We start from the raw sequence: 14,040 nt of genomic DNA on the forward strand, positions 1-14,040 counted from the left end.
GTGGGTCCCAATTTTGGTACCGTGACAACACTAATCTGGAGGGGGTTCATCTGCAAAAACGAATGAAAAACTAAACAACGATATTCGGTATTCGGTATTCGGCCAAGCGTTTAATATTATTCGGCTTCGGCCACAAATTTTCATTTTGGTGCATCCCTAATTTTGGTGTGTCTGGGCCTTAAACTGAAACTGAAAACTGAATCAGCACTGTTACTACCTCCCTTGACGGCTTAAAGGCAAGACAACTCTGTCCCCGCATTCTGCGATCATACTTTTTGTACAGAACGGTGAGGTGGCATAACAGCGTGATATTCCCACCTTGAACATGCAGTAAAAAAGGAGCTTTTGACTAAACATGTTCATCAACAACCTTTTTTCCATGCCTGAGACGAAGACAAGACAGCACCAACCTCATTTAACACTAAATGTAACTATATCTACATGCAATATTGTTGAGGAAAGAAGACTAGACAAAAATGTAGTTTAAAAACTTAAAAACTTGTCTAAAATTTCTCTTTTTTCTCAATGCAGCAGTTTTGTGTCCTGTGCTGTGTGTGCAATTTCAGGACTACACTGTTCTCTTAGGTTCTTGCATTTATCCACATGCGCTAGGCCAATAACACAGTGTGAGTGTCTAGGATAGAGATGGCTTGGACAGAAATGGTGATGTGCCATAGAAATTTCATAATAAAGGCATAACTTAAATATGATGACATCTATTGATGTTTTTAATGTGCATCATTAGATCCTTGATCACTGACACCTTAACACTTGAAGAGGATCCATGGCTGGATTTTTCCCCTTCGTAACTGAGTCAGGAGTACGTTTATCACAGTAGTAGGAGGTTTAAGCTGCCAGTACGCCTCATCAGGTCAAATTGCTTCAGTGCCCTCACCTGTCCAACATCGAAATTGGGGTGGGGGGTTGTGTCCCACAATGTCTGTTTTCCCAAACCCACAATCTCACATTAGTGACCACTTCACTCCAGCTGTATGGAAGTGAGAAAGAGAGAGTGAGTGAAACTGTAAATACTGAACTGAACTGAAAATATGCAAACGTATCCCCAAATTTAAGCAGTATCAGAGCTACTGATGGCCGGCTTTTCACCATGCCTTCCAGTGTGGCTTTTCGTAACAGCTATGAACACTTTTGACTTCCAACTGCAATGGCCAACACCTGTGTTTGAGCATAAACAGAACCTTACTATTCTCTATACCACATCTGACTTTGCACCTTGCAATGACAGTTCTGTCCTGACTGCAATGTTCACAGATACTTCAATAACAGCCAAGCTGATGATCATCACTTTATAAATTCTCAGTCCATCCCTGATGTCTCCTCACCTGGTCATTACCAAAGTAACAGCATAAATGACACAGTGGATGCTCAGCAAGACAAATCACTGGAGTGTTCCCTGTATCCTTTCAGACAACGTCTGCCCTCACTTCGGCTGATGACAACGGTTAAAGCCTAGTTCACAAATTCCCCTCATACACTACATGATTTAGTGAGCTGATTGGGCAAAGGAGTGTGTGTGTGTGTGTGTGTGTGTGTGTGTGTGTGTGTGTGTGTGTGTGTGTGTGTGTGTGAGAGTAAAGTATTATGTCAGTGAGTCTTTCTTTAAATGTGCGTGTGTATGTGTGAGCCACAGGGGAGATCGAAAGAACCAAAATGCCTAAGCAAGACTCATGCGGGTAGCTTAAAAAAAATGATGTGACCATTCATACTCGATATTTGCCATATAATCATTTTATAGATCGGCGCAAGCTGCGATACATATGAGCACATTTGATATTAAGGGTGGGCGAATTGGCCCTAAAATAATGTCACAAAATTTCAGGGTATTATTGCGATAACGATATTCTTGACGATATGACAACTTATTCATTGAAGAACATAGAACTGCAACAAAATAAGTGCTACAGTTTTACATGTAAACCACAACAACAAACAGTCTGCCTTCAAATATTCAGTTAAAACTAAACAAAAATTATCTCTCATTTCTGTAGTTTGTAAACAACAACAGTAACTCAGAGTGAGATTCAGATTCAGAACAAAATCTACCACAAATTACACATTTAAACAGCTCTCAAATACAAAAAAGATGTACCCTGGGTTCTATAATTCAACAGGCAATTTCAACAGGCGATTTCCTTCTCTTTTAGCAAAATCCTAAATGATTGAGTTAGGGTTTTTTCCCACCTGGACCTTTATGCTCTGCCATTTCGCCTCTAATCATCAAGCTGTAACTTGTGACAGGCTGTTACGCTACAATAACTATCGCACATTCACATCTGTGTAGTGTTTTGCCAAGCCGCAAGCGGCATGTAGGTTTGCATTACCAAAGGTTTATTACAAAAAGATACCGACTCCCATGTGTGTGAAGAAAAGACAATACTGAAGCTGCCCCCCTTTTTGGAACGGCTGCGGAGTCTGTAATACTTTCGCTTTCCGCCACGCTTGTTGTTGTAGTGGGAAACAGTATGAAGTCAATGTCAACAAGTATGAATATTGCAATATGAATTTTTCCTATGATATTAAGAATTATACTGGTATTATTGTGGACGGGATGATATGGCACACCCCTATTTGATATCATTTGATATATCGCCCACCCCTATTTATTATGATACTATGTTATTCCACAAATACAATACAACAGAAGAAAATTATCAACCGACCCTGAAATTCCCAAATTCTCTTCACTTTATCATTTTTCTTGAAATATCAGTTAGCAAGGGGTTTTTTTGACAGAAGATTTCCGAACTGAAATGACTGAAACAACAAAATAGTCCTCCTCATTGATCTGGCACCCTTTAAAATTTCTATTTCTTCCATCTCAGGTCACCACAGGTCAAGCCTGTAAAGGTCAAATGTGCACACACCATAATGGCAGCAATTATACTCAGGGCTAAAGGTCATAAGTCCACACAGCTCTGGGTCCTCGTGTCTGACTTTATCCAGGTACAAGTACAAGAACATGATGGCTGCTAGTTCTGCTAACAAGCAGTGATTCATTCAGGGCTTATGAAAACATGTGCTCCACTTAGGTCACAGAGACTCCACTTCAACATCCTTTCTTACTGCAAACACTCATAATCTGACTTGAACCACGACTTCAACTTGAGGAAGGAATGGAAAGCTTTACTTATACTTGTCACACATGACTATATTCAGTAGCTACAGCCTATCTTTTTTCTAGAACTTGAAAACTGGAGATAATTTGATTTGGGTCTTACACAATATTAACCATGTTACAATGCTCCAAGTGGCTTTCCATTCTAGTGCAGCTTCACTGGCTCTCTCCTGCTGTTGAAAATGACTTAATCCCCAAAACATGTTGGTCTTAGAAACGTTTCAACAAATGTGTGTCGGGCTAATTCATATGGAGTTACAATATCTTCAAAATAAATTGCATTCAGTGTTGTTGTTCATCACAGGAAACATAAAAAAAACATGGAAATGAGTTTCCATTTAGAGGAGCAGACAATCATGTGAGCATGCACAAGACTAAGCAGGCACAATGTCTGGGCACACCCTGGTTTTCCCAATGCTACCAACAATGCAAAATAAATGAGCAATCATCATCATCATCATCATCATCATTGGAAGGGGATATTCAATCTCATTTCCTGGCTTATACTAAGCCCCCAATTCTGTTATGAGGCAATGGGAACAGATGGATGGGGTTTAAGAAGGCACTAAACTGTGAGAGGAGACCATCACCCATGAGACACACAAACACAAAAGGTCACATACTCTCACTAGCAGCCCCTGTGATGGACCGCCAGCCATGACACTTGTGATCAAATGTATATTAATAATCATGAATATTGCACAAGTTATTGTGTTCAGAAAATAACACGAAGACCTGCATCTGAAGTTTAATCTGAAAAAGTTCTCTCAGCCACAGCATGATTCTTTCCTGGTTATTAACTTGCACTTTATTCATTTGCAGTTTATGCAGTTAAATATACGAAGATGACATTTTTGATGGGAACCTTAATTATTAGCTAATGCTCTACTGAAAGAGCATCATCTTTGATTGCAATACAGCGCTCAACTTGGATAAATCTTGCTACATGACTGATAAATGCATACTAATTTTAAGACATGATGAAGTTATCTGACACATGATTTAAATCCTCAACTGATTTTCTGAGGCACGTTTTCTTGTAAAACATATGTTCAGTGAACAGAATATCAATGAAAAAGATGACCAATTGTGTTTTTGTCATGTATGAAGAAACACACATACTCAACAAAATGAAACCCATTTTACACCAAAATTATCACATGTATGCAGGTTTTTTAATACGGGGAAAAGCGGCACAGAGCCTGATGAAAATGTTACTGTGGTTACTTCTGTTTATATATATCTTACTTATTCAGTCTCTCACTTAAATTTGGGCGAAAAATTAATTTGGAACAATGTTTGAGCAATGTTTGGGTGGAGACAGAGTATTTTCTGGTGGCCTGTCAGTGTATCTCACCGGTGAAGGGGGTTAAAATAGCACGTTCACCTGCATACTGTATGGTGGCGAAGCTGATTGGAGCAGGAGTCGATAAATACCTGTGACTACTGCAGACTCATTCGACCCGGTGTGAATGTTGATCATAACCTTTACCATTATATTAAAAAGCCATATGTTAGCAGGTGTTAGTTGTTCTTTTCTGCAGTGGGGAAGGGGCTTAAGAGAAAAAGAAAAGGCAAAAGCAATCCGGGGTACATTACAAAAACAAAGGTGATATGAAGATAACGAAATTTGCAAATTTGCACATACCACATTATTTTATTGTTTATTTCTTATTATTGTTTGTTAGCTAAGATGTTTCTTTGTGTTGTTTTTTCATTTGCTCTTGTTTTTGTTTTTGTTTGTAACAAATACAAAGGGTTTTGTTTTGTTTTGTTTTGTTTTTTTGCTTTAGGGGGTGGGTGGGGGCACCAGGGGATGCTTGCCTAGGACGCTGAATCTACTAGGTCCGGCACTGTACATTCGGCATCTGATACATGAATAATAACGTACTTTGAGAAAAAAAAAAAAAAAACATTTTAAATCTGACTAATCTGTTAATAACAAGCTTGTTTTGGCCTGGACATAATATGAGGTAAACTAGTGAGAAAGAGAGTTAGAACTAACCCCGAGTAAACCTAGCACGGTCTGTGAGAGTGATGATGAACCAGGGGTTGGTTAAGGCTGGCTGCTCAGAGCTGTAATGTTGTGCCTGTAAATTGAGTAACACTAAGAAATTTGGCGCTATCGGTCTGCTCAAGTGTCGGGGCACTTTGCATTTAAATACTGTTTAATGGTGGTCACACCTCATACAAAATAATGAACATAAGTGATAGCTGGTGCCTTGGAGCGACGACGCCTAGAGGATGTTTATTGGAGAAGTTAGCTAACTCAAGTGAAGCACACTGTGAAGCAGTCATTGCGCTTTAGAAGGCTAACTTCAGCTTAAGTGGCTAATATGAGTTAATAAGCTAATGCCTGAATGAAAACAAAGTAGGGGAGGGTTCAAATATGCACACAAAAACGATATTTATAGTGAGAAGTTGTTCAAATGACGTTACAACTTAATTGATATTGCTATTCATATGACAGAGGCTTGGTCATTTCGAGGGAAAGAGGTAGAAAAAAACACGCATTTGTAATTGTAAGTGAGTAATGATAGTAAGAACAAGAGTAACGTTAGGTTGTGTTCGGACTACACCGCCCAAACTGCCACTCACCTTGCCCTGTGTACAACTCTTCAGTCACTTGTTCCAAACGCTGCTTTACTCCTCGTTCCGGTGAAGCGAACAAGTTTTCACTGGTTTCATTCAAAGTATCCAAATTGTCTGCTACCGAAGCTCGTACACTCACACAAACCAGCCGAGACAGTTAACGTTATTTCTCGTGCTTACGAGGTCACAAATTCCATTGTCGTTCAGTCCAGACTTGTCCTCAGGCATCCAACTTTCACTAGTTTACCCACCTAACGCCTCAGTGGAAAAAAATCAGAGGAGTTGTTCCATGCAGTAAAAAGTACGCTAATGCTTAGTTTTGTATCTTTCCTCTGCCTGGTTTTACTCAGCAGGTTTCTCACCCCACATGTAGCCGGTAAGTAGTGGTGAGAATGGGCTGTTACTGTGCTCCACGGCCAGCTCTCCACAGGCGGAGAAAGGGGGTTTGGCAAAGGGGGATATACCATGCTGCCTTCAAGTGCTCCTCGTATTTTCTAAAACCAAGAAAGACCGAAAGAAGGCACAGTGCTCATTTCGAAAAATAAGTCTAATTTTGTTGTGCCCGGCCTTGGTTGTAGATACAATTAAATTAACAGAGCTACTTTTAGGGCTTCACAGTATGCAAAAAAAAATATAGATAAAAAAAAAATACACTGCTTCACCCTGGTTCCCTTGTCAAAAGGTCTATGGATTTTTTTTCATTGGATTTTGGATAATTGCAGAAAATAAGCTTTGTGGTAAACAAACATTTATGATACTTAGATGTTTTGTTCAGCAACATACACAAATGAATACCACTTTCATGATTTTTGAAGCCTAAATACAATCACCAGAGTTAAAAAGCTAACAGTAGGCTATTAAGAAACTACATAAGTTGCACATCTTAACGTCGGCCCGCAGCACAGCTGTAAAGGCATGATGACATTCTGTAGTCTCATTTAGCCACTTGTTAGCAACCACCTTTTTTTAAACAAATAAAAGCTTAAAAAAAATCCTGAGTGGGGTATTTACTGAAATGTTTATGTCATAGGACAAAACATGTTAATCTCTTCAGCTTGTGTTGACCACAAACCCACAAACCTTATTTCAGGCAACCAAAAACCCATTCAAAAACCCAATGACTTTGAGACAAGGGAATTGAGAGAGGTGCAACTTTAACTTACAGGTTTTAGGACTCATTCTTGGGGCACTCTATTGCAATTTTGATAAAAGTCTGATCAATTGTGAAGCCCAAGCTACTTTTCAGAATAGAACAATGAGGACTGAACTTGGTGGCATCTTGTTCATAATGATATACAAATAAAGGGGAAAGCTTTTAACCATATACATCTCTCTCTCTCTCTCTCTCTCTCTCTCTCTCTCTCTCTCTCTCTCTCTCTCTCTCTCTCTCCTTCCCTGTATGTGTGTGTGTGACTTTCTGCCTACAAAAAGAGAGGAGATGATATTTAGAGTAAAATCTGATCTGTATTGTGAAGAGCAGCAAGAGAACACAGTCCAGAGGGAGCTGAGCTCATCAGTGTTTTAGCTCTCACATCACTTAGATAGACTATACTGAGGTATGAAGTATCACCATCTATTTATGTTGGTAAACATGAGCATTTACTGAAATAATGTCATGTCATACTTGTGCTTCCACTGTGGTGTTTGTCAGTGTGCGCTGCAATGTATTATAAGTACAATATTTCCCCCAGCATTTAAAGGCAGCATTAGCTGCTAGAGAAATGACTGGTACAAGGTAGACACCTTCTGGCCAACTGGAGACATGTATCCCATACACTCAGCATGGATTTGATCCCTGGAGGTTGTCACTTTACAGACCACTATTTAAATATACACACTTAAAGTTATCTGTTAATCCATCTAACAGCAGTAACATCTGCTGAGAGAGATACATTTGGCTAGTTGTACGGGTGAAAGCTTTGATGTAAGTTCATGTATTAACATTAACTTATCTCTCTTGAACACCCCTGAGAATGCCTGTCCCCACTTTAAATACCACTACTTTTATGTTTCTGGGCTCTATATAGTGTTAAGACAACTAATAGAAGGACATGAAGGAGATGAATAAATATAATGTCTTCCTTGCTATTTTCAAACAACCACCAGTCTTCAGCTGCAATGAAGCATGAGAGAGGATTCAGTAAGCATTAAGCTGGTACTGGAACTGAAGCTGAAAATATTACCTATGCTGATGATGATGCTGTCCAGGGTTCAGCCCTCATCTGCTCCTCCTTTTGCAGAGGATGTGCCACTTAAGAGAGACCACACAGAGCTCACAAAACCTGCTGCACACACTTGTCATCTTTAAGGAGGGTCTCTCTCCCACTCCCTCTCCCTCTGTATCTTTGTCCCCTCATGTGAAAAGAAGCCTTTTATCTCCCCTCTCTTAATTCTCCTGTAATGAGGACCAAGGCTGTTTTAGCTACACACACACATCAAAGATCACTCAGCCCCAGCCACCATGACACCCCCAAGTTCAAAGGCAAGACAACAAGAGGGAGGTTACAGTGCAGGTCTACTGCCATTGTTAAAATATTCATTTACAAATACATGTCAGCAAATATTGTAATCAAAACTTTACACAAATTTGTCTTTCATCATGCAAAATATGTAAGCCCAGTTGCCAAAGGATTATGTTGGCACTGTACATTTCTGCAAACCACTAATAAGTTACATTTGCTCATTTCATATGTATCATATCAACGTTTCTGAAGTTAGGTAGTATTTGAGCTGACACTGTCATCAGGAGGTGGAGGGGATGGTGGCTTGTGTGACACATAGACGACCAACAAACAACAAAACCTGCTGTGTTTCCAGCGGCTTTATTAGGCACTGAACTTGAGTGTTTTTCAGTGACCCATCGCTGTTTTCCCAGTGGGGATAGGGCCCCCAAATCCAAATAGTTTAAGCAAAAACATATGTTCTCTGACAATAGAGTCTGTCAACAAACATAATAAAACACATGTTGATATTGGCAAAGTGTTTCAGAGATGGAGAAAAAATATATGAATAGTTTAGCCTCGTGCTAACTGGAGCCCACGGCTCATGGATGTGGCTTCAAGTTCATCAATATGTAGCTAACATTAGCCAGAGCCTGAAATCACAGTGTTTCTTCAGCCTCACTCTCCGCCACTACAGACCACCTCACCAGGAGGACAGCGGGCATCAGCGTCTGGAGACAGACCCCCAGTCAGCGGCTGCAGCAACCCGAATCCAGCCAGCACAAACCCCAGCTCTAAGGTACTGCACAGCCCTGACTCTTCACCAGATCAGCAAACTTTCTGTTGCTGCTGTTACACAGGTTAGACCCAGCGCTGCCGCTGGTCACTAGCCTGCTGTGGCACCCAGTGCCTGGGGGTTCACACTGGTAGAATTTTAGCCACTACAACTGCTGACCAAAGGTCCGTCTCCCGAGCTGGAGTTTTCCCAGGAGGCATCCATTGTGATTCTTTTTTAAAAGCAGAACACCCAACACAAATTGAGTGCAGGAAGATCCTACCTGTTGTTTTCTCATGAACTGTCATGAGAAACTGTTCAGTGCTCCTTGGCATTGATCCCCCCGTACCCTAGTCCCCTTCCCCATTTGATTTTGGTGACAGAAAAGGCTGTGTAACATGCAAAATCATCCAAAATCTGTCTCGAGATCAGGTGACTATAAAAAAACCCTAGCATATGATTCAGCTAATTTTCCTCCTCATCATACATCCTGTATGGAAGTATGTATTTGTCTCCCGTCTGTATATACAGCATATGTGCACTGACTGATACTGACACAGTATAAATCAAGTAGATGAGAGGTGTGGTGTACATAAGATAAGTTAATGCAAGTAAATATAATAACCCAACTGGAGGAAACTCACACATTTCATTATTAAAAAAAAAGGAATAAGAAATACACACTGTTTGACCGACCAGTGATCTTAAGGGAAGGAATTATATCAGTGCACTAACAACACAGAAACTATTAATTATTTCTATTAATACAACTATTCTATTACAACAGGATGGCGACAATCTATAATCCATAACATGTGAGAGTTACCACTTAGGGATACATACAAAACACTGTATGAGGGTAATACATTTTTCTGAAGCTGAAGTTGTACCGTCATACTCAGGAATTCTGTGGGGACCCCTTGCTCTGTGTGGCTGTTTGTGTGGATCTGTGCATACGTTTGTCAGCACAGGCCTGTATTCATAGCAGGGTGACGGAGTAGTGAGTTTGAAAAGTGGAAAAGCAGAGTGTGAATGGGCACGCCTGTCCGTCAGGACCAACACACTGTATTCATGTCCCTGTGAAAAACACTGAGCCATTCATCCCAAAAGTTCATACGGACACACACAGCTCTCAGCCACTCTGAGAGCCAACTTGTCCTTAGAGAGGAGAGAGGAGCTGGGCGGGCGGGCTGGCTGGAATGGGGGATGGAGGGTGGGAGACTGGCTCCTGGGCAATAGATGGCTGGGGGAAGTGTGGGTGGGAGTGGGTCAGAGGACAGCCTCCCCCCTTCCAGGATGTTCATAATCACCCAAAGACAGCGATAAACTACACAGTCTCACCTCTGATTAATCAGTGAATTTCAATAGTCAATCAACATTAATCACACTTTTTATTGTAAGTTTAAAATTCCATTATTTTGCATTTCAAAACAGTTTTGAAGTCTATATTAACAAAGTGAAGCAATTCTTACCAGAGTGTTTTGATTGCGAATTAAATGAATGCAAAGAAACTGACCTCATGATCTTGACTTTAAGATTTCTTTCTTTCAAATCAGTGCTGCACTGATTAACAGTGTGGTCAAACCCTCTGAAACCCACACACAGTAGATCCATTTTTGTGTTGTTTTTTTTTCAGGTGGAAAGGGGATACTTTTGGGGGTATAGCAGGTCAACAGTACATGCCACACAGAAGTGGTGTACATCACCTGAAAACTGGTAATCTGAAGATTAATTTGAGATGCAACTCAGCACTATGTGTCAAGTTTTTCCTGGTCATAAATCTATAATTATTGGTGCATGCAAAAAACGGCATAGTTTGTGCCCCAGCAACAAACAGCTAGCTAGCTTTAAAACTCTGAAAGACAGGTGACAGCAACAATACCCTTGGACCTTCAAACACATCAAGATCCCCTACCTCACTCCGATGACATGTTCAGGTGAAATGGGACAGTTGGTAAGGTAACATAAGGCAATCATGTTTGCTGTTTTTTAAATGGTTAAATCCATGTATTGGTTCAGTCATTCATTTATTAAATCATTAATGTAACCTAACTATTCATTAGAAAAGATCATCCAACTTTTCTGCCATGTTTTCCCAGTTCTTTTGCTGCCAGTTTCTTTGGTGCCATATTTATTATTATATTAACAGATGTGTGTGTTTGTAACAACTTTGGCTAATTCTGGACAATTGTGGCTGACATGGACTCATTGCATCATCTTTAATATCTTTCAAGTAACAGAAATACTAAAAATGTCTATAATGTGACAGGGTGGCACACAAGAGCATAACTCGTGATTTTATGGAACCTGGAGGGCTAAAAACATGCTGGTTTCACTTGAGGGGAAAAAAACCCTATTTTAGCCTATTTTCTATTTCACCTGAACACATTAAGTACCCACTGAGACCTCTTTCCCAATAAAAATGGTGTACATGAGTCTGACTCCCTTTAAATTTACCATAATCAGTGCCATGTCAAAAAAGTTACCTGTAGATCAAAAATGTGAGTTGACAAAATAATCCCACAATTCACCAGTGGATGGGATATGTCCATTGTCACTGAACTGTGGATGTTAACTCTGTTCATGTTGGTTTATAAACTGAGCTTCAGAGCTCATCAATTTGAAAACAGCAGTGAATGAAAATTGAAATAAATGAAAAAGCAACAAATATGATAAGATATGCAACACAGCAAGGCAACTATTAACCGATCCTTTAATCTGACACCCTTCATATTGTCCAGTAGATGGTGAACCTGTACTTTTAATACGCACCTTCAGCAGTGTGTACTCTGGCTCTGGGCTGTGTTTTTAAATAAAATTTATGGAACAAAATTCTTGTCTCTCATTTTGACAGTAAGAATAAGAACAGTGCAAATTTCATACAATCAAACATGCCATGGGGATTTAGATTTAAAAATATAATTTACAAGTGTCTCTTAGGTAAAGTCAGTAAAGGCTCTGTTTCTGCAGTTTTGCAGTTTTAGTGAAAGTTTCTCTGAGAGTGTAGATGGGAGTCATGTCTTCAGTGTCGTAGAAGGACACCTCTCCCCTGTCATAGTCCAGCTGGACTCTGGTCCTCTGACTCTTCTTCTGTCTTCCAAAGACCATAAGAGTATTTTCCACTATTATGCCTTAAACACCAGTTTCCATATTTTGGTGAAGCAAGTAACGCTTTCGTCTTGTCAGATGACTCTTTAACGAAGCCCAGATTCCAGTCAGGATAGTCTCCCACCTCCACCACCCAGCTGTGTTTCACTGAGCTGAAGCACTCAGAGCCAAGAACAGTGGGATACTCAGTGTGTCTCTCCAGATTGTCAGGAAGCTGCTGATATTTTCCTCTACATCTCACACTGGTCAGATCATCAGACAGAGAGAGCCAGCAATATGCAGTGTTTGGGGACTGAATTTCAGGACTGAAGTGGACCTTCTTCATCCTCTCCCATACTCTGAAGGACAGGTTGCCCAGGTGTTTGGCCACATCTATCAGCACGCTTGAGATGAGCAGTGGATCTGACAGCGAGCACTGGTCTCTGGCTCTGCTCCGAGTGGCTTTACAACTGCTGAGGAATGGCCCGTTTTGTTTCTGCAGGTCTTCTTCAACAGCAAAGATACTGCCTGACAGAGAGGAAACCTGCTCCCGAATCGTCCTCAATCTCTTTGCCAACAGCCATCCCCTTCTGCTCCTCTTCCTCCCTCAGAGTGGCCAGTCTGGACTCCTCTTCCTCTTCCTCTTTCAGGAACTGGTGGAGCTTGTTGAACTCTGCTCTGATCTGCCTCTCTGTGGACAAAAGCTGCTTCCTACAGTGATAAACCATTTCATCATATGTTCTCTCGACTTGTTTGGATCTGTCCCCCCTCAGATTTCAGGTCACTGACTGCTTGTTCTATAAGAACCACCTTGTGACTCTGGTGGAGAGAAAACTCACAGACAGCACACACAGCTCTATCTTCATCATTGCAGAACAAATTAGGCTCTTCTTGATGTTTACAAAACACCAACTCCACCATCTTCTCTCCTTTTTCTGTCTCAGATGATCCAGCTTTCTGTCACCTAGCAAATGAATCAAGTCCACCATCAGGTTTTTTTTTTTACAGATGGGACAGGTTTTGTTTTTAGCTTGTTCCCAGAATTGTTGCAGGCAGTTTGTGTAAAATCTGTGGTTGCAGCTCAGAGACATTGTTGTCTGAAAGTCTCTGAACACACATGGCAGTTCAGAAAACTTTCAAGAACAGCTCTCTCAGCCATTTGTTAGTAAAGTTATTTTTCAATATCAGGACTCACCAAAAGTCATATCACCTTCACACTTTATACGCTCCAAACGTGTGTTTTCCAGCAGAGATCTCACACCCTGTAATGGCAGCTCTGTTCAACAGTATCAAAATCTTTTTTCATTTTCACTAACCTCTGTCACAGGGTGAATTATTAACAGGAGAAAATGCTGCCGTGTCACCAGCAGATGGTGTCAGGATGTTGTCAGGGTGAAACGTACTCTTCATTCATACAATTTCTCTGTACGACAATCAGAAAGGGCAAAATGGGTCTTGTTCTGTCATTAAATAAAGAATGAAAACTTTCATTAAATGCCACAAACAAGGAGAGGATCCTGTCGGTGTCCTCCAGTGAGGAGTGAACATTTCAAAAGGCTGACTGACACCAAACCAGATCTACAGTGTTTTAATATTTCAGCCAACAAGAACATGAAACAGGAAACATGTTCTGCTGATATGTGTGCTAATATGTGACTTTGTTCATATCATCCAGTTGGACCAAACATAAAGCACTGTCTTAACATGGACGTACAGGAACCAAAGTTGTTTTTCAGTTGACATTTTATTTTTTGTGGCTGGAGGCATTATGTTTCGAGTTGTCCATCTGTCCATTCGTCCCATTGTCATGAACACAATATCTCAAGAACACCTTGAGGGATTTTTTTCACATCAGGCACAAACATCCACGCAACAATGAACTGATCAGATTTTGGTGGTCAAAGGTCAAAGTCACTTTGACCTTGTCTGTTTCATTCTCATGAACGCAGGTCGAGAACACCTTGACAGAATTTTGTTTTTCAAATTTGGCACAAATGTTCACTTGGACT

General features: G+C 40.5%; 1 protein-coding gene and 1 pseudogene across 5 annotated transcripts in view; both read right to left on the minus strand.

Moving 5' to 3' along the window:
* plxnb1b (plexin b1b) overlaps nucleotides 1-6,136 on the minus strand; it is a 167,070-nt gene extending 160,934 nt beyond the window's left edge. For all 5 annotated transcript variants that reach the window (XM_050036910.1, XM_050036911.1, XM_050036905.1 and 2 more), the window contains exon 1: nucleotides 5,735-6,136. The gene's annotated coding sequence lies outside the window, so the exon portion shown is untranslated. The remainder of the gene's footprint in view (nucleotides 1-5,734) is intronic.
* Nucleotides 6,137-11,890: 5,754 nt separating this feature from the next.
* LOC126385476 (E3 ubiquitin-protein ligase TRIM35-like) lies at nucleotides 11,891-13,190 on the minus strand (annotated as a pseudogene).
* Nucleotides 13,191-14,040: the final 850 nt, after the last annotated feature.

Source organism: Epinephelus moara, chromosome 24 (genome assembly GCF_006386435.1).
Source record: "Epinephelus moara isolate mb chromosome 24, YSFRI_EMoa_1.0, whole genome shotgun sequence".
Lineage (NCBI taxonomy): Eukaryota > Metazoa > Chordata > Actinopteri > Perciformes > Serranidae > Epinephelus > Epinephelus moara.